At 42.7% G+C, this 26,759-nt stretch overlaps 1 protein-coding gene across 2 annotated transcripts in view; it reads right to left on the reverse strand.

Annotated features, from left to right (window-relative positions):
• SOX5 (SRY-box transcription factor 5) overlaps positions 1–26,759 on the reverse strand; it is a 569,059-nt gene that overhangs the window by 333,218 nt on the left and 209,082 nt on the right. The window contains exon 4 of one of the 2 annotated variants that reach the window (XM_083818461.1): positions 8,591–8,752. The exons of the other annotated variant lie outside the window; for it this stretch is intronic. The gene's annotated coding sequence lies outside the window, so the exon portion shown is untranslated. The remainder of the gene's footprint in view (positions 1–8,590; positions 8,753–26,759) is intronic. 2 annotated transcript variants of the gene reach the window in all.

A 26,759-nucleotide genomic window follows, 5' to 3' on the forward strand; every position in this document is an offset into this window, starting at 1 on the left:
GTCCATGAGTATGTCAAGAAGCCTAACTTCTCTCACAGAGCAGTTAAAAGGAATCAGAAATGCCATATAATAGAGAGGGCAAACTACTGAACCAAGTTCTGAAAACTATTCACAGAATAACTAATTCTAGCTGTATAGCGAGGTCCTGCACAACAGTTTACAAATAGGGTTAACCACACAAGGAAGCATTTTAACACTGCTATCATAGAATTAATCACAGAATGGTTTGGGGTGGAATGGACCTTAAAATATAATCTAGTTCCAACCCCTCTGCCATGGACACGGTTATCTTTCACTAGGCCAGGTTGCCAAGAGCACCAGCCAACCTGACTTTGAAAACTTCCAATGATGGGGTATCTACAACTTCTCTGGGTAACCTGTTCCAGCACCTCACCGCCCTCAATGTGAACAATTTCTTTCTCACAGCCAACCTAAATATAACCTCTTTCAATTGAAAAAGATTGTCCCTTGTTCTGTCACTGCAGGCCTTGGTAAAAATTATTTCTCCATCTTGCTTTTAAGTCCCCTTTATATATTGAAAGGCCACAATAAGGTCTCCACAGAGTCTTCTCTAGGTTAAACAATCCCACATCTCTCTCTCTGCCTTTCTTCACAGAAGAGGTGCTTCAGCCCTCTGATCGTTTTCATGGGCCTCCTCTGGACCTGCTCTAACAGCTCCATGTCTTTCTTGTGCTGGGGACCCCAGAATCAGATGCCGTGCTCCAGGTGCAGCTTAATGAGAGCAGAGCAAAGGGGGAGAATCACCTGCCTCAGCCTGACGGCCACACTTCATTTTATACAGCCCAGGATACAACTGGTTTTCTGGGCTGCAAAGTGCACATTGCTAGCTCCTATCCAATTTTTCATCCACCACCATCCCCAAGTCCTTACCTGCAGGGCAGCTCTCAATCAGTTCATCACCCAATCTGTATTGGTACTGGGGATTACCCTTATTCAGGTGCAGGACCTTGTTGAACTTTATGAGGTTCACATGGTCCTGCTGCTCAAGCTTGTCAAGATCCCACTGGATGTCATCCCTTCCCTGTACTGTATCAACTACACCACACAGCTTGGTGTCATCTACAGACTTGCTGAGGGTGCACTCAATGCCACAATCCATGTCATTAATGAAGTTCCTAAACAGCAGTGGTCCCAGCAAGGACCCTTGAGGGAAAATTCATGGTTTCCATTTAGACACTGAGCTGTTGGCTAGCTTTGGATGCAACCATCCACCCAGTTCCATATCCATCTAGTAGTCCATCTATCAAAACCATATGTCTCCAATTAAGAGGCAAGAGTGTTATGGGGGACCATATCAAAGGCTTTACAAAGACCAGGTAGATGACATCAGTTCATTTTCCCTCATTCACTGATGCATTCACTCTGTCATACAAGGCCACCAGGTTAGCCTAGAACAATTTGCCCTTGGTAAAGCCACATTGGCTGCCTCAAATCACATCCCCATCTTCCATATTTTACAACAGAACTTCTGAGAGGATCTGTTCTATGATCATACAAGGCACTGAGATGATGCAGATTGGTTGGTAGGTCCTGGGATCCTTTTTAAAATGAGTATGATATTCCCTTTTCTCTAGTCACTGGAGATTTTGCCTGCCTGTGATGCTTTTTCAAATATGATGTAGAGTGGCTTAGTAACTACAACTACCAGATCCCAGAGGAACCTGGAAAACATTGAATAGAGTCCCATGAACATATCTTATGTTCCTCAGGTGGTCTCAAACCTGGAGTCATTGTGACAGAGGCTTTATTACAATGGGTTCTGCCTTGAGGTTCAGTGGCTAAAAAAGTATGGAAAGAGTAATTGGAAGTGAAAACTCCCCATGCCAGGAAGAAAGAGATTCCTAAACTGACAATAAAACAGATTCCAAAAAGGACCAGGGTGATGCTTGCTTGCAGAAGAGGAATGAGGGAAGGACTGACCAAGCATTCTGGAAGCAAAGTGACGACAGCTCGGACATTGATGAACACCTTTTCCACATAACTTGCTAGTGAAAAATTTACAATTTGCTGATGCAGAATCAGATGACATAAGCTCAAGACCAGGTAGAGTTAATTTAATCAGGGGAAAAGACAGACCTATGCATTAGTGTCAAATGAATAGTATAAAAGGAGGATAGAAGGAAAAGGAAAAGGTGCAGCATATTAAAGATCTGTGGATCTTGCAGGCATGATTAAAATGAAAAATAAAAATGAGCAAGAAATGTCTGGAGTTCTCTGAAACTTTGGAAACTGCTTTCAAACAAATTCACCTCGTATTTTGGACAGGACAAAGGGAGGTACAAGGGCACCCGACAGGGCTCTGGGTAGACACAGCCCAGGCCTCGCGGCCTGCCAGGAAATGCCAGTACCCAGCAGAAGACGAAAGGGGAGGGGAGAGGGTGGAAGTGGCATTGCGGTAGCCCCAGATGCACAGGAGGATGCATGACTGCTGGTACCAGCCGGACTGCTGCAGGGGTGGATGGACCACTGTGATATCACTGAGCAACAGGCTGTGACGTGACCAAGTGATGGACTGTGTCGTGTGGCCCTCACAGCTTATATCTGGGCACCTGGCCCAGCCCAGCCTGCCTTGTGCCTAGACTCCCACTGCATGGGTGCGCAAGGCTTGGAGGTCAAGTGACCAGTCAGTTTGGGTGCTGGCTTGTGCTTTTGGGACTGCTGGGAGCGTCTCTCAGCGCCCATCCCCGCAGCCATCACCTGGTGTTTCCCCGGCCCTGCCCGCATCAGGCAGCCGGGGCCCCACGAGGTGTGCTCGCTGTAGCAGAGGTGAGGTGTGCCCCGGGGACATGTGCCCCGGGGGGTGGCTGTGGTGGGTGTGGGGGCTTGGGGAGCTGTGCACGCAGGGAGCATGAGATGGCCCAGGCATGGTGCCGGGAGGCTTTCCTGCTGAGGGACCTGGACATTTTTGCTGCCCGCCCCTGGGACAGTGAATAACCATGTCCCCTCTCCCTCTCACAGCACACAACATTCACCACTGCACCACTGGTGACCGAGGGGTGCAGCTCATCGCCTTTGGCTCTTCCCAGACCACCACACGGTGAAGACCATGGCAGCCAAGGCAGCATAGACATGCTCCATCTGTGGGGATGACAGAGAGGATGCTGCCTACGCGATACCATGCTACCATGAATTCTGTCTTGGGTGCATCCTGCACTGGGCCAAGCAGAAGGCCAGCTGCCCGCTCTGCAGGAGGGTCATGACAACCATCAAGGTTCCTGCGTGGGCAGATGACAGTGACCTGGAGTTCATCGTCTGCCCCCTAGCAACACCAGTACTGGCCTGCTTCCAGGCAGGCACTTCTCCCGGACACCTTGCTGGCCAAAGCTTCCACAGCCCTGAGGCATACCCTCCACCCGCTATGCCGGTGCCAGATGAGCAGGGGGCTGTGGAGACAGTGTTCAGTGCTCCACCAGTGCCTGGTCTGCCACCCGACGTCTGGGCAGCCCTTTTCCAGGAGCACCGGGAAATCCTTGACCCCTTGCTGCCCTGGTTACGCCAAGAGCTGGCAGTCATCTTTGGGACGGCATGGTGGCAGGCAACGCTAGCCAAAAACTTCATCCTGGCAGCCCTGTGCCTCTTCGGGCTGGACAGTGAAGCCCTGTTCCAGCAGCTGCAGCCTGGCCTCGTGGACAGAACGGTGATGCTCATCCATGGCATCATCAACACCGTTGTGCAGCGGTGCAGCGAGCAGGCCTGGAGGTGGCTGGGCCTCCACCATGCCTACACTGCCAGGGAGCAGGAGGACAGACACGCGGCCTCCCCCGGCACCACCACCTCCTCACGGGTGACTCTCAACTCCAGCCCGGGACCCTCCTAATATGCTACAGGTCCCAGCACAGAGGAGCTCCCCAGCACATCAGGAGCCGTCCTTCACAGGGGGCACAGCCAGCCCCTCACTGCACCCATCCTGAGGGGCCAAGAGGAGACCCTTGAGGAGCCAGGACAGGCAGCGGCAGTGGAGGCAGCAGGACCCTCTGCCAGGACAGGAGGGGGCGAGAGGAGATGCTGGAGGAGACGGAGCAGGTAGTGGCAGCAGGACCCTCCCTGGGGCAGGGACCACTCGCACAGCAGGCCCTGGCGACCCCCAAAAAGGAAGGCCCAACAGTCCCCAGCCTTCCCCATGCCCTGTAAGAGGCCGCCACCTCGGCGGAACTAGAAGGGCATACACTTCTGTTGAATTAAAAATAAATAAATAAATAAATAAATAAATAAATAAATAAATAAAGATTATTCCACAAAGTCTCCGTCTCACTCAAAACAGAGCTGGTGCTGCCATGAGCGTGGTGCTGCTCTCTCCCCTTTTCCCTGCTGACTTTCCCCCTGCCCCTCTGGGCCCCAACGCTGGTGGCACCGGCCTGCCAGGGAGCGCCACCACCAAATCCATCACTAACCTATCACCACCAAACTATCATGTTTATACAATTTATTTCGTTTTTAAGGATCTCAGAGTGCTTAAGTGGTATGAGTTTGAGGAGAGCTGCTGAATACCTTCATGACGAACACTCTACAAGAAGTAGGAAAAGAAGCAGATTTTAGAAGTACTCCCAGATATGCCCATTTTAGGGACCAGTGTCACGACGGTTTTAAACAGGTAACAGAACAAACGAGACACTGGCTTTTAAGACGTTATTTGAAAAACACAAGAAACACTTGGGGGTACCCATTCATCCTGAGAGCCTTTGGACGTGTAATGTGAGAGCTTTAAATCAACAACAATGAACCTCCAAACAATAATAAATAAAAAACAAACAAACAAAAAAAGCATGCAGATTTAAGACACAGAACAGCCCTCAGAGTAGACTTCAGTTGGGGAATTGAGTCTGCTAAACAAACCTGCTCTGGTCTGCAGAGGTTTCTAGGAAAAAAAAGAGAACAAGTAGGACAGATTGGAAGCATTCAGTCTTTACATGGAAATAAACAAAAATAAGTGATTATTGGTCAGATTCAGATGCGCTTACTCATACTTAATAGTATTCTCGCCATGCAAAGTCTGATTCAATAGCAGTACTTGCAGAATTAGATGTTTTTCATTGTAATAGCATCAGAACTGGTTCTGAAAAACAAAACTATGTGAAATGTACTTGAATTGTGAGTAAGGAAGCCCTATTCCAAGAAACATAGTGCATCTTCTTATGCCACTGACCTCCCCCCGCACAGGAGCTGGCAACCTACCAGAAGATCGGGCAGTACCTAAGAAAAGAGTAGTAAAGTCAAGAAAATGGCTTTGAACCTGTGAACCTAATTCAGTGTGAATCCTGTGTTGACATGACTGAGCATGGAAAGAAATCATTGGTCATTGGTGCTTCTCTGCAACAACTGCAAGCCAGACCCAAAGATTTGTGTGTTAGTTTGTTTTTGTTTCCAGATATTATATACATTTCTATGGAATTCTGAATGTATAGCCTGTTCTTTTCGGGCTCATCTGAAAAAAACACATTTTACCTGCAGTATTTTCCTCTGGAGCTTATGCCGTAACTTTTGCTTGATCTATCTAGAGGCTTTAGCATTGCATTCTTAGATAATCCTGCACGGATCAGGCAGAGTGCACTGAGGATTCAGACAAGCAAGAAAAGTGTTGCTGCTCTGTGTATTCCATGCTAGAGTCAGAACAGAGTTCTGTATCTGTGCAGTCTGGTATGATTAACGTTGGTTTGCCATACTACACAGAAATACTAACTCTTCCATGCAAACACTTCCCCCATCCCTTCAGCTCTCTGGATGGATGAAACAACTCAGAAAGAGTTAGTTTCCCACAGTTACAGAGCTCTATCTGATACTGCAGGCACATGACACAACTTGAATTCAATGGGATTTCTGTATATTCACCAACTGGAGGTCTGGGACCTTAAATATTAACCTTTCTCCGTAACAATCACATCCAATGTACTACAACACAGAAAGACAAAACACTGGGTCTGATCCTACAATGAAAATCCAGCCCCTTCCCCTGCCATCCCCCCCCTTTCTCCCTCTCCAGCTTTTTTTTTTTTTAAGGGAATTATTTGTGCAAATAAACATTACAAGGATGGGCACTCACTGCATTTTCTTTTCCAGCATCCTGAGTGGCTGGCACAGGCTGAGTTATACAGTATGAATCTAACTGAGATCATCTACACTATTCCCCTGCAATAGCACCTGTGCCTTTGTGGCCCTGAACTTCTCCAACAATAAGAATTTGCAAACAGCTTTTGAAACATGACTCAAACATCGTTCAGTATGAACAAAATCTGGCATGTGACACAACTGACTTGCCTTTATTTTTTTATCATTATTACTGTTTACTGGCTTTGAAGAGCTTTGCATCTCCTGGGAATTCTTTTTAGCATCTCTGATAGCCTTCAATTTTCCTGTATTTTCTACCTTTGCACTACTAGGAAACAGCAAGAAAAACTACATAAACAAATGGGTTCAAACAGGATACGAGCAAATCCACGCAGTGAACTGAAGTTTAATGCTCTTCTACTCTGCCTTCTTCCTTTACTGTTGCGCCCCCCCCCCCTCCCCCCGCCCCTCGGGGGAGGTGGGAGGAATGGTTTAAATCAATAACCAAAGGCTTCAATTTTACAAACCCTTAAGCCATTAGAGCTCTGAGTCCTCACTTCACCCGTCACAACCTCCCCCACCCCAGCATGCACGCATACACATATGCACATAACACACATATAAAAGAAAAACTCCCAGCCTGGCATTAACAATGTTCATTCAATGTGCTTTACTTAAAGGAAGAAAACAATTAAGTGAAACCTTGAAGTAATCTCATTCTGCCTATTTAGCCTCTTCATCCCTCAATGTGTGGTTAGTAAGTGTTGCAATCAGGGGCTAAGGCCTGCTATCATTCGGCCTTAATTAAAAAAGACACAAGCAGTGGAGCTGTGAATTAGAAATGTAACAACGCACTACCCCTGATTAATTCGAGGCTCATGTTGGATTAATAACTCCAAACAAAGAACAAAAGGAAATTGTTATGCGAATTGCAGCCCTCCCAGGCCAGACAAAGGTCAAATCACAGGATTTCAATTTCATCCGGAGTCGCTTAATCAACTCCCTCGGAAGGAAGACCATATGCAGTCCTGAAAGCTACCCATTGTAGTTGTGTTGTCACTGGACCTGAGAGATGGCACAGAGATAATCCCAACTATTCCTGATCTTTTCTCCTTTTTGGCTGTTTCTTTTCTCTTTCTCTTTTCTTTCCAGTTTTTTTTTTTTTAATTATTTTTGAATCTGACAAAATGCTTTCACTAGGGCTAATGATTATGGATTAAGGACACTCTCTGTCAGAAAGCAGCTTTTGTGGCTGCTGCCCCAAGGAAGCACCCTGACTGCAGAGGCAGCTCCTTGTTTTGAGGGGGGGGTCTTCTGACAGCAGAAGCCATATACTGCTGTGCTTAAGCATCATGCAGTCACTTAAAAGGAACAGCACTTGGGTGGGGGGAGTGGAGGCAGGATAGGACACATTGCACACATTCAATGCACTGCCCACACCTCAATACAGAGGTCCTGAGGGTATGTCAGCTGAGGAAGGATATTACTGCCCTGAAGACCTATCTGTGACTGAAATTAAGCCACAGAGAATAGAATCACATATTGTCTTGTTCACCCCCAACAAAATGATGATGGAGAAAAGGAGCCCTCAGTTTCGATGATCTGAAATATATTGCCCCTCCAGCAAATACACACAGAGCATGTCCCCCACTCCCACTGAACATAACTTTTCAAGTAACGAGCTTGGCAGGGCTTTCTGTATGGACTCCACAGTCCTTCCTCTATAAGGAAATAAGGAAAACCCAGATCTGACCAGGAACCTGGCAGCTCATGCCTAAAAGTAAATATAAAAGCTTATAGAGATTGAAAAGGAGCAAGGAAGAAGCTTCAGTGTGGGAATCTTAGACATGCAGTTCATTATAGCCCTCATTTCCTTCCTAAATAGTTCTGCCCATCAGCCCAGAAAAATCATTTTGCCACACAGCTGTCTGCAGCTGGTCCAGTCTGAATGGTGCAGGTAGTCTCTCTCTTGACCAGACCCCTAATGTCTAACTGTAACATTTCAATAAGCATGCTGCAGTTTCAAAGTTTTGGTTTGTTTTGCTTTGTTTTTCTTGTAACAGCAACACAGTTCAGAACCAAACTTACTTTCTTCAGAAACCAGTTTCAGCATGGGTCCAAGAGCCAACAACATTTACCACCTTGATTTAGACTTATTGTTTAAGTCAAATTTCTCCTGGAATGGAATTTCTCCTATACGGAAATGAACATTTACAATACAGTTCTCTTTTACTCTTGGACATGCTTGTTGATTTCTGATGGAAGGTGAGTCAATTTGAAGTCTTAGGTTCTGGTCCCAGACATATTCTACATATACATATATTACTGTAGGATTGCTGACAAAAGCACCATGGCTCCATTACTTGATTTTACCAACAGAGATACCTGAAGGCCCAATAAAAGAACCAGGAAGCCGGTACTAGTACGTGGCACTATGTTTCTAGTTTCACAACCTAAAACTACTGATGAATTCACATATTCTAATGCCCGGGGAAAAGGAGATCCACATTCTGTAGAAGCCTCTTACCTGTGTTAGGTGCTGGAATAAAATTCCAGATCGCTCGGTGAACTGAAACAAAGATTCTTTTCTTGACTTTCAGCTTGGGATCATCTCCACTCAGATCTGTCACAAACCACACTTGGTCCTCTTTCCAGGGGGTTGCTCACACAGCTGCTGCCCCTGAATTAGCTGTTGAATGGGAAGAAGTAGTTTGTGAATCACCCCAGTTCTGAAGCCCTTTTGCACTCAGAAACATATTCCAGCTTTAAATGCCAGCCCACTAAATGACTATTCAACATCTCTGATGCTTTTCTTTTCAGTATCTGTTCACTTTTGCTTTACATATTGATTTCTTTGCATGTAACCAAAAATTAAGACGAAATGCCTACTGTGCCATGGAAAGGGAGTCACATACTCAGAAACCCTTTTGCCTGTGTTACACTAAGTCATTACATCCAAATTACATGGAAGGCAAATTCTGCTAGATGTAAATCCCTCAACCATTCCATCAGCTCCAGAATGCAAGTGTGAGTTTTGAAATATGTTAGTATTAGGAACTCAGTAACAAATGATTTTATGTGCATTAGCAGCTATTGCATATACTTCTACTCTTCTGTGCAAAAGCAAGATCCAAGCTTTAAATGTGCAAGTCCAAAACTTTAGCCCACTTACTCGTCTGTAAAAGAGGGCTGTGCTTACATCACATTAAGAAGTAGAAAGACAATCTTGTTCTTTGTCCATTATTTCTATTACAAGATTGCAAGTTCAATTGAGCAGTTCTTCATCTCTTTGTCCCAAAGAGACATCACTCTCTCACAAAAATCCTCCTGATTTTTAACAAATTCTGAAGCTGAAGTTGTTATTACTTTTTGAGGCAAAAAAAGTAATTCACTGCATATAGACCACTGACAGTAGCTCTTTAGTACAGTTAAAGGCTTCATGGTGCTTAACTTCATTGTAAAATCTTCACTAGGAAACACTCTGCAGCACTTTTTGGAAAAATGACTGCCCGTTGTTCATATTCATTCATGCTATTACTCTATGGCAAGCAAATCTAGACTTCCAGGAAGTCCAAAGGGACTTCCCTCAGGCTGAACACTGGCATCCTGCCAAACTGTTTTACATCAAGCTTCAACTTCTTCAGTCAGCTGAATATAGAATCATAGAATCACCGAGGTTGCAGAAGACCTTCAAAATCATCAAGTCCAACCACCAACTGACCTACTGACTGATATCACTAAACCATGTCCCTTAGTGCCACATCCACACATTTCTTTAATGCCTGCAGGGATGTGGACTCCACCACTTCCTTGGGCAGCCTGTTCCAGTGCTTGACCACCCTCTCCATGAAGAAATTCTTCCTAATGTCAAATCTAAACCTCCCCTGGCGCTACTTGAGACCATTAAGATAGGAAATTTTCAACTTTACTTAGTAAAGCAAGTAAGTTTGAAGCCTTCGGCCAAGTGAGGAAAATACTGGCCACACATTCTCAACGTTTTCTAATTGCTCAAAAAACAAATACAAGATTTTCTCCAACAGCTGGCACAACCTCATGAATTTTAGGCCCTACTTTCACAGCCCTAGCTCCCAGGCCTGTGAGAGATCCATCACTCCTTTCCATTCAAGACATATACCTCTCGCTGATCCAACTCATATTCCCTATCTGCATCAGACTGCTGTGAATGAATGTGAATAGATGTGATACAAACACTGACATGTCAAGAAAATAAGTAGTTAAGATCAACGCAGCTCACTGTGGTGACCGAATACATCTGCTGCCACTGTGACACAAAAAAGGCACTTAAGACATCCCCAGAAAATGGCAGGGACAAGCAGCTGTAGGGGTGTCTGCTCCACTCCCAACCTGAATGTCAGCACAGCCAGGTAGCCAGCAGCTCCTGCAATTTACATGACATGAAAGTCAGCTACAAGTTTTCTTAGGAGGGAGAAGAGAAGTATTTATTTCAGTGCTTGCAGAGCCAGCCAGCCACTACTGCCAAGTTTGGCATTTGTATTCTGGGTCTTGAAATCAGGTCTTGCCCATCCTCATAGCTCCTGCTGCCAAGAAGAAAAATGTCCATACAGCTAACTTTTGGCTGGGGACAGGTGGCCTAAAATCTTTCACATACCACCTCCAGTACATTTCCCATCTCTGACATGTCTCTGAGGCATGTGGAAAGACAAGGCAAGCCCCAGCTAAGCTATGCTTGGTGCCCAGCAGACCGCCTTGTATTTCTGTACAATCTCCCAGAATCGACGGTGTCTTACAGCCCATCCCATCCTCTTTCCTTCCCTCCAAAACCAGAAAGGACCACAAATTTTTGTAAGTTCCAAAGCATCAACAGCAGGCAAGCATTTAAAGCTGCCCTCAGACAACTTGATACGCTCTCTTCTTCTCAGTAACTATCTCCAAACTGTGAACCTGTTTCTTTAAGCAAATAAGCCAACAAATTTATCTGATTTTACCTAACATTTTTCCCAGTCCTCTGCCTTCCTTCAGAAGCTGCCTCTCTCTCTGCCCTTCCATTCAAATAAGCCACCTGTGAGAAATACTCCTCCTCTGCAGCTCCTACCAAGTGTGCAATAGATTTCATATATCTCTACCTCACTGACCCTTCATCTCTTTTCAAATCACAGATAAGAAGCAACATTCTCTTATCTCACTAAGACCTGGGACCTCAGTGCATAGTGCTCCAAACCTTATTGTAAGCAAGCAGCTTTGTCAGAAGATTAAACATGATGGGGCAAGCACAGAAAATGGATACGTCAAAGCCATTTGCCTCTCCAAAAAACCCAACCCAGCCAGCCAAAAATAATGTGGGTTCTTCTAATTCACCCTACCAAAATGCCACTTTGGTTAGAAACATAAGATTAGAACATAGTTAATTTTGAATTATTTTCTGAATTATTTTTTTCCAAAAAAGTCTAGCATCTTTGCTTAAGCTTAACTTAACGAATTGCATACTATTTCTGAGAGCTGCTGGGCAGCTGCCACACTCCATCTGAGAGGTGACATTACATAAGGTGGGATACACAATCCTTATTCCCATAAAGCACTTTAATATACATAATTAGACCCACTGATATCAGTATGAAAACGTATATGGTAAAAAATAATGCAGGAGAACATTTGCCCTTCTGCAATAAAATGAATACAACAAAAAATATCCAGCCTAAGCAAAGTAGAATACACTTACAAAGAAGCCTGAACAATAGCTACTAAAATAACTACACAGATCACGTATTCTTAGTTTCAAGGAAAAACTTGATTAATATCCAATAACTTTGGTAATTAGAATACTGTTTTTTTTATTATTTTTTTTTTTAAGATAGAAGAAGTTAAGTTTAGTGAGACAGTTTAGTGGCAAAAGCTTTTCCTGCTTTAAAAAACTGAAATGTAGCAAAAATTATCAAGAAAATGCTTGGTTTTGACAACATTTTTCTGTCAGCTCAGATGCACAGAAGAGAAGTCACAGCAGCTAGATGCTGGACCTCTGAATCAAGCAGAACAGAAATGTAACGTGTTTCTACCATGCCACCATTAGCTCCTGGACTCTTCTGGTGTTTTGGGATTACTCATAATTTCTTTGAAAGATACAGTTTTCATTTCAAGATGTAAAAATATTTCATAAAGCATTTTTTTTTATTATTCTAGGCCAGCTTAAGTGGTAACTACAGGGATGGCCAATTACTACAATCCAGAAATATAGTAAAGTTTTTATTTTCAGGTCATTAAAAGTAACTTCCTTGTAAAAGAACCTATAATACTTTCACAAGGTGATCAGGAATCTTACTTAATTCTTCACTACTATCATGAAAAATTACACAAAGGAGGAAGGCAAAGTGTCTACTAATGTTCCTTAAAAAGAGTCTGGAAAAATGTTCCAAAAGCTTGAGAGAATTGGATCTTCAGTAGCTTTATTTCACCTTTGCCTTTTTTTTTTTTTTCTTATGAAATCTGGCTCCTTTGCTTTGAGGCATTTGATTGAAAGGTATTGTGTAAGTGACTCACGTTTGCACAGCTCAGAAACATTAGCACCAACAAAAGCCAAAACATACAATTTGGTATATTTGCTTGCTGACTAAACACTTTTTCTTATATCTTTCTCTGCTTGGAGGGTAAATTGTTAGTTTCAAAGCTGAGTGACTGCTTCAGTAAGTTGGTAGCAGACTATTGGTACAGTGCGATAATTAAGGGATCTTAGCTCTTAAACAATGCTGATAAAACAGAAATCCCTCTCCCTTTTTTCTGGATTACCTTTAGAACTGAAATCAGAGCACACTAAATGAATAATAATTTGCACCTTCTGTGAATGATAGAAGATTGAATCAAATTTTAACTAGACTCTATTTGTAAATCCCTCAGGATGACATAATTACTATTCAACACATACCTTAATTAGCCGTACACATCTATTTCATAGTATTTAACAGCTTTAAAACAGCTTTTATTGTCTGTTGAATGGATGTTCCTTTCTTATCAAAATGAAAATAATCCTGAATTTCCTGAACTGTAAGAAATCTGCTTACAGAAGGCAAGAAATGACCTACAAATTTCTGTCAAATATATACATATTTTAAGCAATACTAGCTGGTAATGCACCAATGTGGATTTTTGTTGCTGCTGGTTCTTCTTTCCTTTTGATGAAGAAGATCATAGTTATGCTGTCTGGTGAAAAATATTCTGCTCAAGCACTCAAACTTCTGCACAGGATTTGAGATGAATACAAGCCAAGTTGGGACACAATTTCTTTTTCTGGTTTGGATTACACTATGGCTGACATTACCTCTAGAAAGCACTATTGCTAGTGATCCTACAGCATTTCCGCTCCCTCGTGAATCAGAAACAGGCTAACATTTGGCAAGCTATACTTTCAGATGAATCCAAAGAATTAGCATTTGAGATCTTGATTCTCATTTTGTGTAAGAACAGGTACTTGCTCAGATGCAGAGGCTGTTACTAAAACCAACGGGCTCTGCAGAGAAGCCCTGCTTGGCTCATATGCTACAGGCTGCCTTAGCAAAGGCTGTGTGCCCATGCCACGAGCTGAGGCTTGCCGCTCAATCGCAAGCACAACCTTCCCTAAAATGTTCTGCTGCTTAACTCTGCTGACAACAAAAGCAAACGACGACAATGATTATGTGCAGACACATACATATGTGGTATGTTTTCATTATTTTGTCAAACTGCCCCAAGTGAGATTAAAACGTTTACTTAAGTACTTACTTCATACTTCATGTCATTTGCTTTCTGTCCTCCTTAAAATTTTAAGCAAAAGACGGCTAGCACTTCATCACAACTCACTGTTCCTGGGCTATATCGAAATGAAGATGCTCAACGTGCAGGGAAGCGATGGAAGCTGAGCCCAGGGGAGGGGAAGGCAGAACTGAAAGCACTCCATTCTCCTGACTGCCTTGGCTCCATTCTTGGGTTGAAGCTGGGACCAGAGGGAAGCCAGGACCTCCGCAGCCACAGCAACGGCTTGCTGCCCCAACCCAGGACCCAAGAGCATAGGGAAAGGGAAAGACCCGGTGGGAAGACACATGCAGCTCTGGGATACAAGAAGCCAAACAACCCAAGGAGAGGACTGACAGTCTGAAGGCTGTTTTAGGTACCACCAGCCCCAACTACTCAAAAGTCATCAGACCAGCACTTAAAGTCATAGGATTTGCCATAAAGAGCGATTTTTAGAAACAACCCCCCCCAAAAAAAAAACCATACACGAATACCTTCCAGTGCATTTTAGACCATTTTGTTTCAACTTTCTGTCACTTCTTGAGGGTTCCCCTATGTCAGATTTTCAATTTTTTTCTCTGAAATTCATTGGAGGAAAAACTTACTTTTAGGGGAGGTTGAAGTTCTCACACATTCATAGAATCTCAGAGCAGGGCTTTACTAGACACATTACACATTGTAAGCTTCATGATAAAATTGCAAGCATAGTGTTGAGAAACTATTCTGTTTCATCACAAACAGAATCAAGTAAAACAAAATAAACTTAGTCAAGAACGCCTCTTATTTCATAGTTACGTTTCTTCCCATGTTTATGATGAAACTGTAAATGCCCCAATCATTAAAAATCACAAAGTTAAGCACTATTGTATCAATCAGACCCTGTATCTTTCTCAGAAGATTTAGAAGGAAAAAAAAAGTGTGGGGGGAGGTATTCATGCTATGATGGTTTACCCTTAATCAACACCTTCCTTTGCACCTAAGAAAAGAGCATCAGCCTAGCCCTCTCTCTGGTCCCCATTGTAGCAAAATTCCCAGCAAGAGACAGGTGACTGGGTCCCAAACCTTTCTGCAACCTGTTAGAGCCAACACCTGCGAACCCACTGTAAGAGCTGGAAACTTGCTGAAGCCTGCACAGGCTGGAAGCACCAGGCTTCTCTGCCCCTCCAGCAGATGCAGTGAGCTGCAATCTCCTGTGCCAACGTGGGGCCCTGCACAGCTCGCGGGCTCCTCCCGGACAGCACGCCGCAGGCACCCCATTTTGAGGTGACAAAAGATGGGCCTCATGTTGCTGCGTTGCCATTCTGTATTCAAGTAATTACCCCAGAAAGCAGAAAAGCTATTTGTTCTCCCCCCAGTAAACTTGCTCTCCTAGGTTTTCCTACCGTTACAATGAAACTTCCCTGCCTGTCATTTCAGTCGCTTGTTTTATATTGGTAAAATTGCAAATCACAGAGAGCAAAAATGATGCCATATGTAATTGCTGCATAGCATCAGAGTGGTGCTGGCTACTCTCTAATTACATAGAGTACTGCTGATATGCATATCGACAATAAATCATATTGATTACTTATATATCACGCTGGAAAGAGAAGTAGTTTGAGCTCAGTTGGCTACCCTGGAAAAAACTACAGGAGGACAAAGAAGGATTTACAATTCTTTTCCACTTAAATGACATCATCTGTGAGGAGGCATGCATTTTGATGGACTACATTACAGAATAACATTGTAAGAGTAAAAAAAAGTATGATAGGAGATCCAGGCAGGGAAACCATCACATTTTGAGCATCATAAAAAGGATGGTAGTGCTAATTCACATGAATTACCCACCACTTCTGGTCCCTAACTGAATCCTACTACTGTACAATACTCATGCTATATTATTTATTATTTACATTATATATTATTTGCATTGCAGTATCCCCAGCAAGGCCTCCAGGAAATCCTGTAGGAATATTTTCATGTTTGGCTGATTAGTTTTGCATCTGCATAAAAATATTTGCCTTGTTGCCTGAGACCTTGACTTCAACGTGGAAATGTACAAAAAGCAGGAAGCAAATCTGATCATTCTGCTTTCCATCTCCACATTAATTGAATGTTTAAATAATTAACTTATAATAATTAAAGTTAATATTATGAAGAAAGCCCTAAAGTTACATTCATTGTGTCAAATTCCTGAAAGCACTTTTAAGTATTACTGAAGCCCCAAGTAACTGAAAACTCATTGACCTGAGAGCACAGGCACCTGAATCATAGACAGCCATTTACAATTTTACTTAATTTCTTTGCAGAATATGTCACAATAAAAATCTACTATGATTATATCTATTGTGTATGGCTGTGATCTCACTATGTATGCAATAGCACATACACGTGAAACACATTCTGTGGTAACAGCTGGCAAAAAAAAAAAAGGTATTGATGTCTCCAGAAGAATAAAAATTTGATAAAAACATCCAGTGTGCACTGTTGGTTTTTCTAATCAAGAATTATTGTAAGTGGAGACATTGTCTCTACATATTGCGTGTTGGCACGACCACAGTTCATTCTTTTGCAAATAATGTGGGATAGCCTTATACAAATCGCAAATATGGCACTTAATTTTATTAAAGAAAACAGCTGATGGAATAGCAGCTACAGCAAAATTAGGATGGTAAATAGGTTAATTTTACCAATTTTTTTCCTTGGGCCTCTTGGCAGTTAATAAAGATACTGTAGGGAAGCCATACACTTGGTGACTGTGTAGTCTAGTCAGTTGATCCAGCCAATTTCAACAGGGTTGAAGGAGGCACTACAATTCTGCAGAAGGAAAGGTGAATACAACTAAGTCAGCTAAGTAATTTGGCTTTACTATTTCCCTTGAGGAAACATGAAAGAAGGATTCCTAGACTTTGATTAATTTGGACCTGGAAAAACAAGATCATTGGATGGAGAAGTCAGTTAAACACAGAAGAAGGAATTGAATAGATTAATTCTTACCAGCCATTTGACTGATATTACCCTACTTTCAAAAAATTAAAAAGCTGTAGGTGGGAGTTGCCATTCAGAAAAAGTGAATGGCATATCTGGAATCTGGTAGGCAGAATATATCAGAAAAAAAAATAATAATTTGGTCCTGAGTCCCAAAGTATAGCAGATTTGTGTCATGATTAGCTTACATTCATCCAAACCTTCTTCTGTGCTTTGTGCTTAGATTAGGTTGTGCACAGAACCTATTTTCTATTTATGCAACATCTGCTCTGCTTTGAGATTGTGAGCAAGAACGTTTCCAGGCTCCAGAGCATGATGAGATTACAGACTGGCAAACTGAGCTGGATAAAACAAGGATGGGCCCACAAGATTTAGGTTCAACTGAGATTACTTAAGATTCCAAAAATGTCTTCATTTCTTTTCAACATAAGTGATTTTCCACATTTATACCTCCTTGCAATTTCAAGAAGGAAGGGAAACAGAGTGCTTAATTAGTAAAAGTTCATCTAGTGCTGTTCTCTCACATGACCAGAGTGATAAATCTTGTGCACATCATGTGTAGTGCCATAATTAAACCTTCAGGCCTGATTATTCAGAACTCGAAGAATCATCTCTGCCTTGTCATCCAAACACTGTGAAGCTCCCTTGTCACTGGGATGAAGAGGTGAGACCTGAGAGAAAGAGGACATCCAAGCACACACGATGCCAGTATGGAAAACTACCACCCTGCAGGGAAGGTTTCAGAGATGGAGGGGAAAGAAGCTGCATTGCTACAGAACTGGGGAGGAGGGGGGTGGGGGGGGAGGTGGAAGGGACGTCTGGGAAGGTCTCCCCCGGAGGTCACCAGTTCGGTGGGGGATGAAGGGGGGCTCTTTTTTCCCAAAGAGCAGTGAGTAACATTTGTAGTAACATCTGCAGTAAAATTAACACCAGTTCCTGTGAAAATCATCTACAAGGGCTGCAAGACCATGGTTTGGTTTGCAGCAGCAACGGCCACTATGTATGGGAGATGTTTTTTAGTGTTTTTTTCTTTTCATAGCAACAGGCAGAAGATGACCAAGATGACAACCTCAGGGCTGACCGACAGGACCACAAAGCTCCTATCTTCCTTCTGGACTTGGCTTCACTATCCACTACTCACGCTTACTAGCAAAGTGAACATGAACTAAGGAGATGCTGCTGGTACTGGAACGGACAGTTCAACAGCCCCCATCAACGCTCTGGGAGCCCAACAAGCTCACAAAAAAAGCCCAGATCAAATTCACAAGCTGGCCAGAAAGGTAGTGGTTTACCAGCTTGATTATCCAAATACTTTCTGCTGGATTCAATGGAATAATAGTTCACTGACAGCCTAAAAATAAATAAATAAATAAATAAATTCCTTTTTACTTGGCCATGACTGAGGTTTTTTTTCCCTTCCTTGGAGGAGACTGTGAGACAAGGAATGCCATTCAGCTAACAGGGACTGGCTGCAGCAAAAGCAGCCAGGATTTCTCCCTCTCTCTATTCTTCCCCTCCCCAACACAATAGACCTGAAAACAAAAGACAGATTATTAGGTTTAAGTGTGTAGCCTATTCTCTACATACCCCTTCCCCCCTACTCCCACCCCTTCTTCGGCACATCTGGTAACCATGTGTGGCAAGTGCTAATGAAGACTTTCCTGAGCGAGCTCCAATTAGTTCCGACTGCTGTTTTGCCTCTCTCGGCTGTACTGAGGATAAAACAAAACAAAACAAAACAGAATCTTCCCTTCACTGTTACTGAAACCTCCTCCTGCCCCTGGGATTCTCCCTCATCATCATGCTGCTGAAATTAAAACAAAAAAGTGTAAGCAAATACTTTAAGGCTCTCTTACGCCTGATTTTTTTTTTTTTAAATCAGTATTTTATTCATTTTGATTGAACATGACAGGCAGGCAACAGTGTTTCTATGATCCTGTCTACAATAGAGAATTGTTAAACAGATGTCCACTATTTTTCCTTCTAGCCTGGCAATATTATACACATTGCAGTTTTATCTGCTTGAGCAGATCAAATTTGTGTGTGTGTGCATGCGTGTGTGCTGCCATTTGGAGTGATTAGAATAAGCCGCACAGAGGCAAGACGTATTGTGTACAATTAAGCCCATCTCGAGACTGCACATTTTTGTTTACTCTTGGTCTCTTCTCCTCTCCCCAATCAAGCTACTAATAGAGCTGTTTCAAGTTTCAACAAGGACCATATTAACTGCTGGTCTCCACATGAAACAGAATGCTAAACCCCAGCCGCTCCCGAAGATCTGAGCACAAGCCTCCCAGTCCTGTTTTACATTTCTCTATGAAATCACTGCGGCCCTCACCTTCCAAACTCCTAATGATTCCCCCTAGTAGACAGTCTCGGCGTAACATACTATTTCACAGTATGAGACTTTACATATTCTTTGCCATTTCTCCCAGCTATGTCACGCAACATGATTGCCACTGACCACCCCCTACTTGAAAGTATGTTCCCACTAAACAAACAATCTGGATAATTACTGTAGAAGTGATGATATCTGCATACATCATATTTCAATTATACCTTATTCACATAAAAAATGGGTATGACCCTCCTACGCCTTTTGAACAGTGCTGCATATTGAAATGCAAAAAACTAAGTTCCAAAAGCAGAACAAAAGCAAAACTGATTCTCTAAAGGAGTTATTCTCTTAAAATATACACGTATCTACTTGCCAAATGATTTCTCAGAGAAGATGATAGGCTGGAGTAATGCAGGGAGGGAGGAACAAAAGGGGTTTTAATCATGGTTCGGATTAAAGAGTTGTTTAACAATTGCTTTCCCTCCAGGCATATATACTGTACACGCTCACTGTAAATGATCAGCATTTAAAGAAACAAAGTGCACCAGGAAGCATTTAACATAAAGACAGCTGCATATACATTAACACTTTATTAATCAAAAGACACTGTGCATCTTTCTCAATCTCTGTATGAGAAAACAGCACATGTACACACACAGCCAAAGCCAGGCAGGAATGTGATTTTTCCCTTATCCCACTTTTTAAGTACATAACCCAACCCTCCACCCTACCCCCCCCCCCCAAAAAAAAAAATAATAAAGAAAGAATGAAAGCATGAGGCTCTTTCCCATTTTACTTCCTCTTAATTTGATGGCCTTTTTCCGGACAAAAATATTGTTTCATCTCCATACAGTCTTGTTTTCATCCACACCAAGCAGGGAGTAGAGCAAAGCTGTTGCACTCCTAACAATATTTTTTTATAAAACATAAATTTTGCACTTTGAAAAAAGGCTAATTTTACTGGTAATGAATACCAGTAATAACTTAATGAGTCACTGCAGTCTACACTTTAAGGAGGAGCTGGTGCTAATGCGTGAATAATTATTGACACAATTAAGTGCCCAACACCAGGCCTGTTAAACTGCTTCTGGCATGTGAGGGCTCCTTAATGGTCCCACAGTATTGTACCGACGCCCTAACAGGTTTTAAAGTGCGGAGAGCTCCGCTTCGCTACTGCAAGGGATATTTGGACCTAAAATCAGTTCAGCACTAGATAACATTGAATTGCTGGGGATTTACATCCTATGTGGGGCTTCGCCCTGTTGCTGAGCTGAATAATTAGCTATTTACAGATTCAGTAAACAGTAAGCTCACCCTTTGACCTGCCTTGGTATAGACTGTCTGGTTCGTAACCCTGTGAGGGACTTCCGCCTGCCTAATAGGCTCTTTGTGAACTGGTGCTGCTGCTGTAAATCTGGCGTCTCCCTCCCCATTGGCAGCTCTGAGCGCGGGATGGACCCCAGCCCCGTGCCGCGAACCCAGCCCTGAACTTAACGTCCTGGGGGGGCATGGTGGGACCGAGATCCAGCTCATCCACAAAAAAATGGAATTTGAAAGAGAGTGCTCGGTACCGGGCTGAGCGGCAAGTTGCCGAGTGGCACGTTTCCAAGCTGTTTCGTTGCGCTGTGAATCTAGCAGAGCCACCGCAAACGCACACGGTCACACACCACCACGAGCCCCCACTGCATGCATGCAGCCCCCTTTCACCGGGGCGAGAAGGCTTCTCTCTTTCTTTATTTCACATGGTGTGCGAACGTACAGATGTCCTAATTAAACATAAACAAAATCTTGGACCCCGCCACACATTCCTGACTTATCTCTGACAAGTTCAGCAGAATCACTGGAGATATTTGCAAGGCAACATTATCATTGGAAAAGCCGTAAAAAAGTCACCTCTCGCAAATAACTCTTTACTGTGTTTCACAAGAAGGGCATTCACATCCTCTGAACGGACGGGGCTGTCTCTTTAAATTGAAACGCTGTGCCAAGACGCCTCATCAGTTAGCTTGAGAAACACATGCACACACGCAAAAATTGACCTTTTTTCTGTCATTCTGAACTCCCACTGACCTTCCCCAAGTGATTCCAGCATATGCGTAGGTCAATTAGATAGATGGACAGATAGACAGATGGGCAAACAGACAGACCGATCATAATATTTTATGTTAAAATCTGCACAGCCCAAGTACTGAATCTACAGTGTTATCACCAAAGGAGTCCCCAGTCCAGGGTTAATAACAGCGCATTAAAACTTGCAACTCCCTGGTCATATGCTGGCTGTAAGGCAGCTATCATGCCTGAGAGATGCCGCCTGCACAAGGAGAAAAGAACAGTCCTTTCCGATAGCATAACCTTTGTGGTCCTTCAAACGTAAGAATGCCATTAACGGGAGAGGAGGCAGCAAGAAAAATTACAAGGAAGTTCACGATTAAGTGAGTTATAATCTAATTCTCTATGTAGCTATCCTGCAAAAGACTGCATGGCAAACAACCAGCTAGTAACCACAGTACACGAGTCTCCTGCACTCCAGAGCTACTCCAGTGGACGGTGGTGGGACAATGTGCCATGAGGAGGAAAGACAGGCAGCCTGGACAGACGATGTCCACAACATGCAGTAGGAGAATCCTCCCCCCTTCTGCCATGATGTTTCTGCCTGGTCCTAGTAAACCACTCGATTGCTCTGTGTCTTCTCATCTGTGAAATCCAAATAAAGATGCTACCTTCTCTCTAGGACATTTTAGGCATGTTCTCAGTTTAAATCTGTGCATTGTACTGTATATAACAAACAAAAACAGGAGAACCAGGCTGATATGAAAAATACGTATCTTGAAAAATACATATCATGAATTAGACACTACTAAACAGTCCAACACAAGAGAAGTCTCGGGTGATATTTCTACAAAAAATAAATGGCTTTATTAATTTCCATTCATCATATAACTAGAGCTAAAAACCCCACTCCTTGTTCCTGACAGGCTCATGGTCAGCTTTCTGGGACCTGAAGCACAGCTACAGCTTGACAGTGTCCTAGGCAATGAAATATTCCCACTGCTTCCACAGTTCCCACAAGTCAAGGCTTTACCTGAACCATCAGAAATCTGTAAAATTTGGGAAGAAGAATGCCAGAACATACAATGAACTTCTGAAAGTGCACTGAAAAGATATCAAAACTTATCGGGGAGGGGGACGCAGGAGAGAAGATGCATCCACTGAGAGAGGAGCAGCCCCTAAGCTGTGCATCAGACAAGCACTGGGGTCTCCATGCAACTACAATGTCGGGAAGCTACCAGGGAACAGACCCCTGCTCCCCTTAACTTAGGAGCCAGGCACTTTAAAGTCTGGGCTTTACAGACATCAAATTCCTTCCAATTTAGTGTCTATTTAGTTTTGCTTAGAAATGTAGCCAGTCAGAAATAAACCTGAGCACCTTCTGTACAGATTCAGGAGATGGCCACAAATCTGCCCACCAAAAGAGGTCCTAGAGTGCACAGAACAGCAGTAACACAATGCATCTTCCAAAGTATTTCTGCTTTTCAAAAAAAAAAAAAAAAAGCTGCATGAGCTATTTGAGAAAATTTTTTTTTTTTTTTGTTTGGTTCAAAGGCAAAAAGTTACTGAGTAGCAAAGCTGCAGTGGGCTTTGTCATTTGGCAATCAATGAGCTGCCAGGGAGAGTTTCACTCCTAGCTACATCATGCCAGCTTAATGGTACCAGACCCTTCAAAAATGGCTCTTGACCTCTTGCCCTATCTTGTAGCAGAAGACAGCTGCTCTAACATGAGCAGTCCTGCAAAGCAAGCTTAGAAGAGTTTGTGTATCAGTATTAGAGCAAGATTTCACCACTGCCCTGCTGGGCCCCATGCTACCAGCACAGCTGAGATCAGCCCGAGGTAACTTCCAGGCTGCCCTTTCTTTTCTGTAAAAAATCAAATGTGCAACAAAATATTGCCACATCCCATGTCTATATTGACACAATTGGGACTTCAACCCCAATTTTGCTTTGTGTTTTTCAAATGGCTTTATTTATCTTAAGATAAAGCACATGTACTTTATCAATATGCTTAGGGCCTGATCCAGGGGCCAGCCATGTCAGGGAACTAGAGCCAGTGGGTATACCGGGCAGTGGGTCGTGCAAGGACGAGGCCCTCCTGAGGTGCTGCCCTGTGGCTCGGCTGCAACGGGGGTTAGAGAACCCTAAGACACTTGCAGAATTAGTCCCCTAAAAAAAAAAGAGATGATGAATTTTTTATTACTTGCAGCACTAAATGTATGTTTTAAAGTCAGTTAGTGTGAAAACTGCAGGGAAAATGAATCAAACTTTCGGCTGTTGGTCATAGGATTTTATAATGTGAAACAGAAAAAAACAGACATTGTGTTTGCATGCTATTTCTGGGCCTTTTAAGCTGTAACAGCATGAGTGGTATTTGCATCAGGAGTTACCATATATCATTGCAAGCAACATATGCATAGATGGAAAAAAGATGACGGCAGCAGCAGGTTCAGTGAAATCTCAGGATCTCTCTGTGATAGGGACCTGCTAAAGGTTTGGTTTTATTTAGCGTAGCTTAAAATGTCATTGGCATATGCGTTTCTCAATTAACACCAATTTAATACACTCCAGAAGTGTTCTATTCTGAGAATAGGCTTCAGAGTTTACAAAGGATCTAACCTGACATTTCAGTGCAGGATATCCAGCCCCACAGTCAGGAAAGCACATTATGAAGGTTAGATTTTTTTCTTTGGCATTGTGTAACATTGCTTCTAATGATAAACACAAAAGTCAGAAAATCCTAGCGAACAGTGCTGTAGTATGGAAATTATGAGTCTCTCCAACCTCTGTGAGTCACTCATATCCACAGATGAAATGGTGCATCTCAGCAAATGCAGAGATTCAGCAAGTGGATGGTTGATTTTCCTTCTCAGTGCCTCACTGACACAGTACATTTTGCTAAACAACTTCTCAACTGATAAACTGCAACTCACCAGTAGAACAGTTTATATATATATAAAAGAATAAAATGAGAAGTAGCCGGTGCTCTTGGAAACCCTGGGCTTTCTGTCAAAAATATGAAGGGAGAAAGATTAACTGGTGATGGCTTCCTAAATGATAAATACAGATGTCCAACATGAGCCCAGAAACCAACTACTGAAAAGCTGAAGGATTATTTATTAACCAAAAGGATGAATAAAGAATAGGGCAGTATCATTTCATATGAACTTTACAAAGACTATATGAATGTCTGCAATCTCTTTAAAAAGAGCACCTGGCATTATTAATATTGATTTTGGAATATACAATTCATAAGATATAATGGGCCAAATTCAGCCCTGATGAAACTGTGGTAAATTCAGAGAAGCTGTACAAGAGAGAAATATCTCTCTTCAAATCTAGTGTAGTGTTTATTCTGAAATCAATAATAACAGAGTGCACATTCAAAAAACATCAGAAAAAAGGTTAAAGTCAAGCATTTCAAAGTTAGGAAATACTAGTATTAAAAACTCGCCCATTAATTCTGTCCAGTTGTGTGACCATTCTCTGCATTGAAGAGGGAAGACTAGCCCAGGTTCTTGCAACTGAAAAGTGTATCACAGGGCATTCACACAAGAGGGCAGAAGTGTGACTGGAGGGACAACCTTAATCTGCCCTTAATTGTAAATGTTTGGCTTTGCAATTTGCTTTAAACATTGTTTTTTCATGAACTTTCCTCCTTTTCTAAAGAGAAGAAAAAAGATAAAAACTAAATATATTACATACAACTGTTGAAACTTTCCAAATCACACCTTCCTGGCAAGGTTTAACTTCTGACCCTCTGCACAAAAGTCTACCACTTGAGCTTTAGGGTATGATCTAGAGACTGCAGCAAATTTATCACAGAATAAAGGTACGGTCTGGTCTGTAGCCAGCAGATCTCAACGCTTTTTCCATTTCCTAACTAAATTGCGGGGGAAAATCTAGCAAATGCCAGTTTAGGAAAGAGAGAGATAGGAAATTTGATGTCCAGGGAGAAGTCTGGGAGAGTACAATGCCTTGCAACACTCCTGTTTGGTCAATGTTGCAATGCAGTGGGGCATGCCTTCCCAGACTACGGCAGTGGAATGGTGACTTCCATAGCCTTGTATCGCCACTAGATTTGAGCAGAGTTTCACGACACAACAAAATTATACTTTTGAGCCCTGAATTTTTTTTCCCCATACATTTTAAAGGATGCTCAAAACAAGGCCAGCATTAATGCTTTTGGTACAACAGAAACTTTATAAAGCAGTATCTGAGGCAATCTAAATGCAGGGGACTGCTACTGTCTCTTGTAATAAATAATTTGGATGGTTGTTCTTTTTAACAACATAGTCACCTACACACATTGCCTTAGAGCATGGGTGTGTTTGTATATACCCTTGTATGTAAACACGTCCTTGGAGACACACAGTTGCAAAGATCCTAAGCACTGCTTGCCAGGACCCTGAAAAATTCTAATATATAATGAGTTTATACTTTAACAGATGTCCAGAATCAAAAAGAGAATTTAATTCTTAATATGACCAGGAATGCATGCTGAACTCTGCTATAGGGAACACTGAAATTCAGACTTATTACTCAAGATCTTTTCTTGGTCTTCAAATCAGAGGAAATCCTGTGCTTAGAGCTTCAGATTCTTCGACTCTTGTTTCAAGTGCAAGCCTAGAGTTTCTCACATTGTTCTGCTCTTTTGAAAACTGAACTCAAAGGACATCACTCTCCCACCAGGCATCCAAGACGGTACTCATACCACCTAACTTCAGGCATCCAGCTGGGCTGTCCATAAAGTCAATGAAGGTTCCTAGGGGAGCTGCTCAGGAGGAGCCTGCCTCTCTGAACTGACTGTACAGACAGCCTTGGATCCTTCTTTAGGTACCTAAACTTGATGAAGTTACATGTCGTGAAAATTTCATCCTCAAGCCCACATATGCAATTCAGCCACAAGCTAATTCAACCCCAAATGAGTGAGGTCTGAGTTAAATTAAGGTTTTAGCTAAAAATGTACCTAAGTAAGTGCAGGTTTGGACGCCCTCAAGTGTTAGGTAATCAAACGTCCTATTCTAGATGCAAATTTGTCTAATCTACCTATAGCTTTGGTAGGAAAATTGGATTATCCTTTTCCTAAAGGAAGCTATAAACTCAGTGTCCAAGGATTCCTTATTTGTTTGTACCAATGAACCTGTCATGCTAACATACCTATTTTGGAGTGTTTGGTTATAATTACTCAATTGTTTCAAGATTATACTTCATAAATGGCAGAGAACTTTACTGAAGTATGAATTTCATGCCTGACATTTGCATATCACTCCCCATTAACGAGCTACCTCCCTTCCTTCTCCCCCACTCAGCTCACAACACAGAACAGTGGGAAATGAGTCGGCAACCACATCCCGCTAAAGCTACAAAGCAAATCCTATCAGTACAATGGAGCTATCGTGTTCAACCAGGCAAAGGGCATGCCTAATGCAGGTACTCCACCTGTGCTGGATTTACAGCACCTGAAAGAGTTAAGAGAGAGCTTTTAGAAATACCTAGAAACAAGAATACCTGCAGGGCGTGCTCAGTTTGTTTTGAAGATGTGTTGTTCTAACAGTGGTTCTCTGGTGGGATCTATTGCTATTTGATATCCTGCTAGACAGCT

Source organism: Anser anser (assembly GCF_964211835.1).
Source record: "Anser anser genome assembly, chromosome: 1".
Classification (NCBI taxonomy): domain Eukaryota; kingdom Metazoa; phylum Chordata; class Aves; order Anseriformes; family Anatidae; genus Anser; species Anser anser.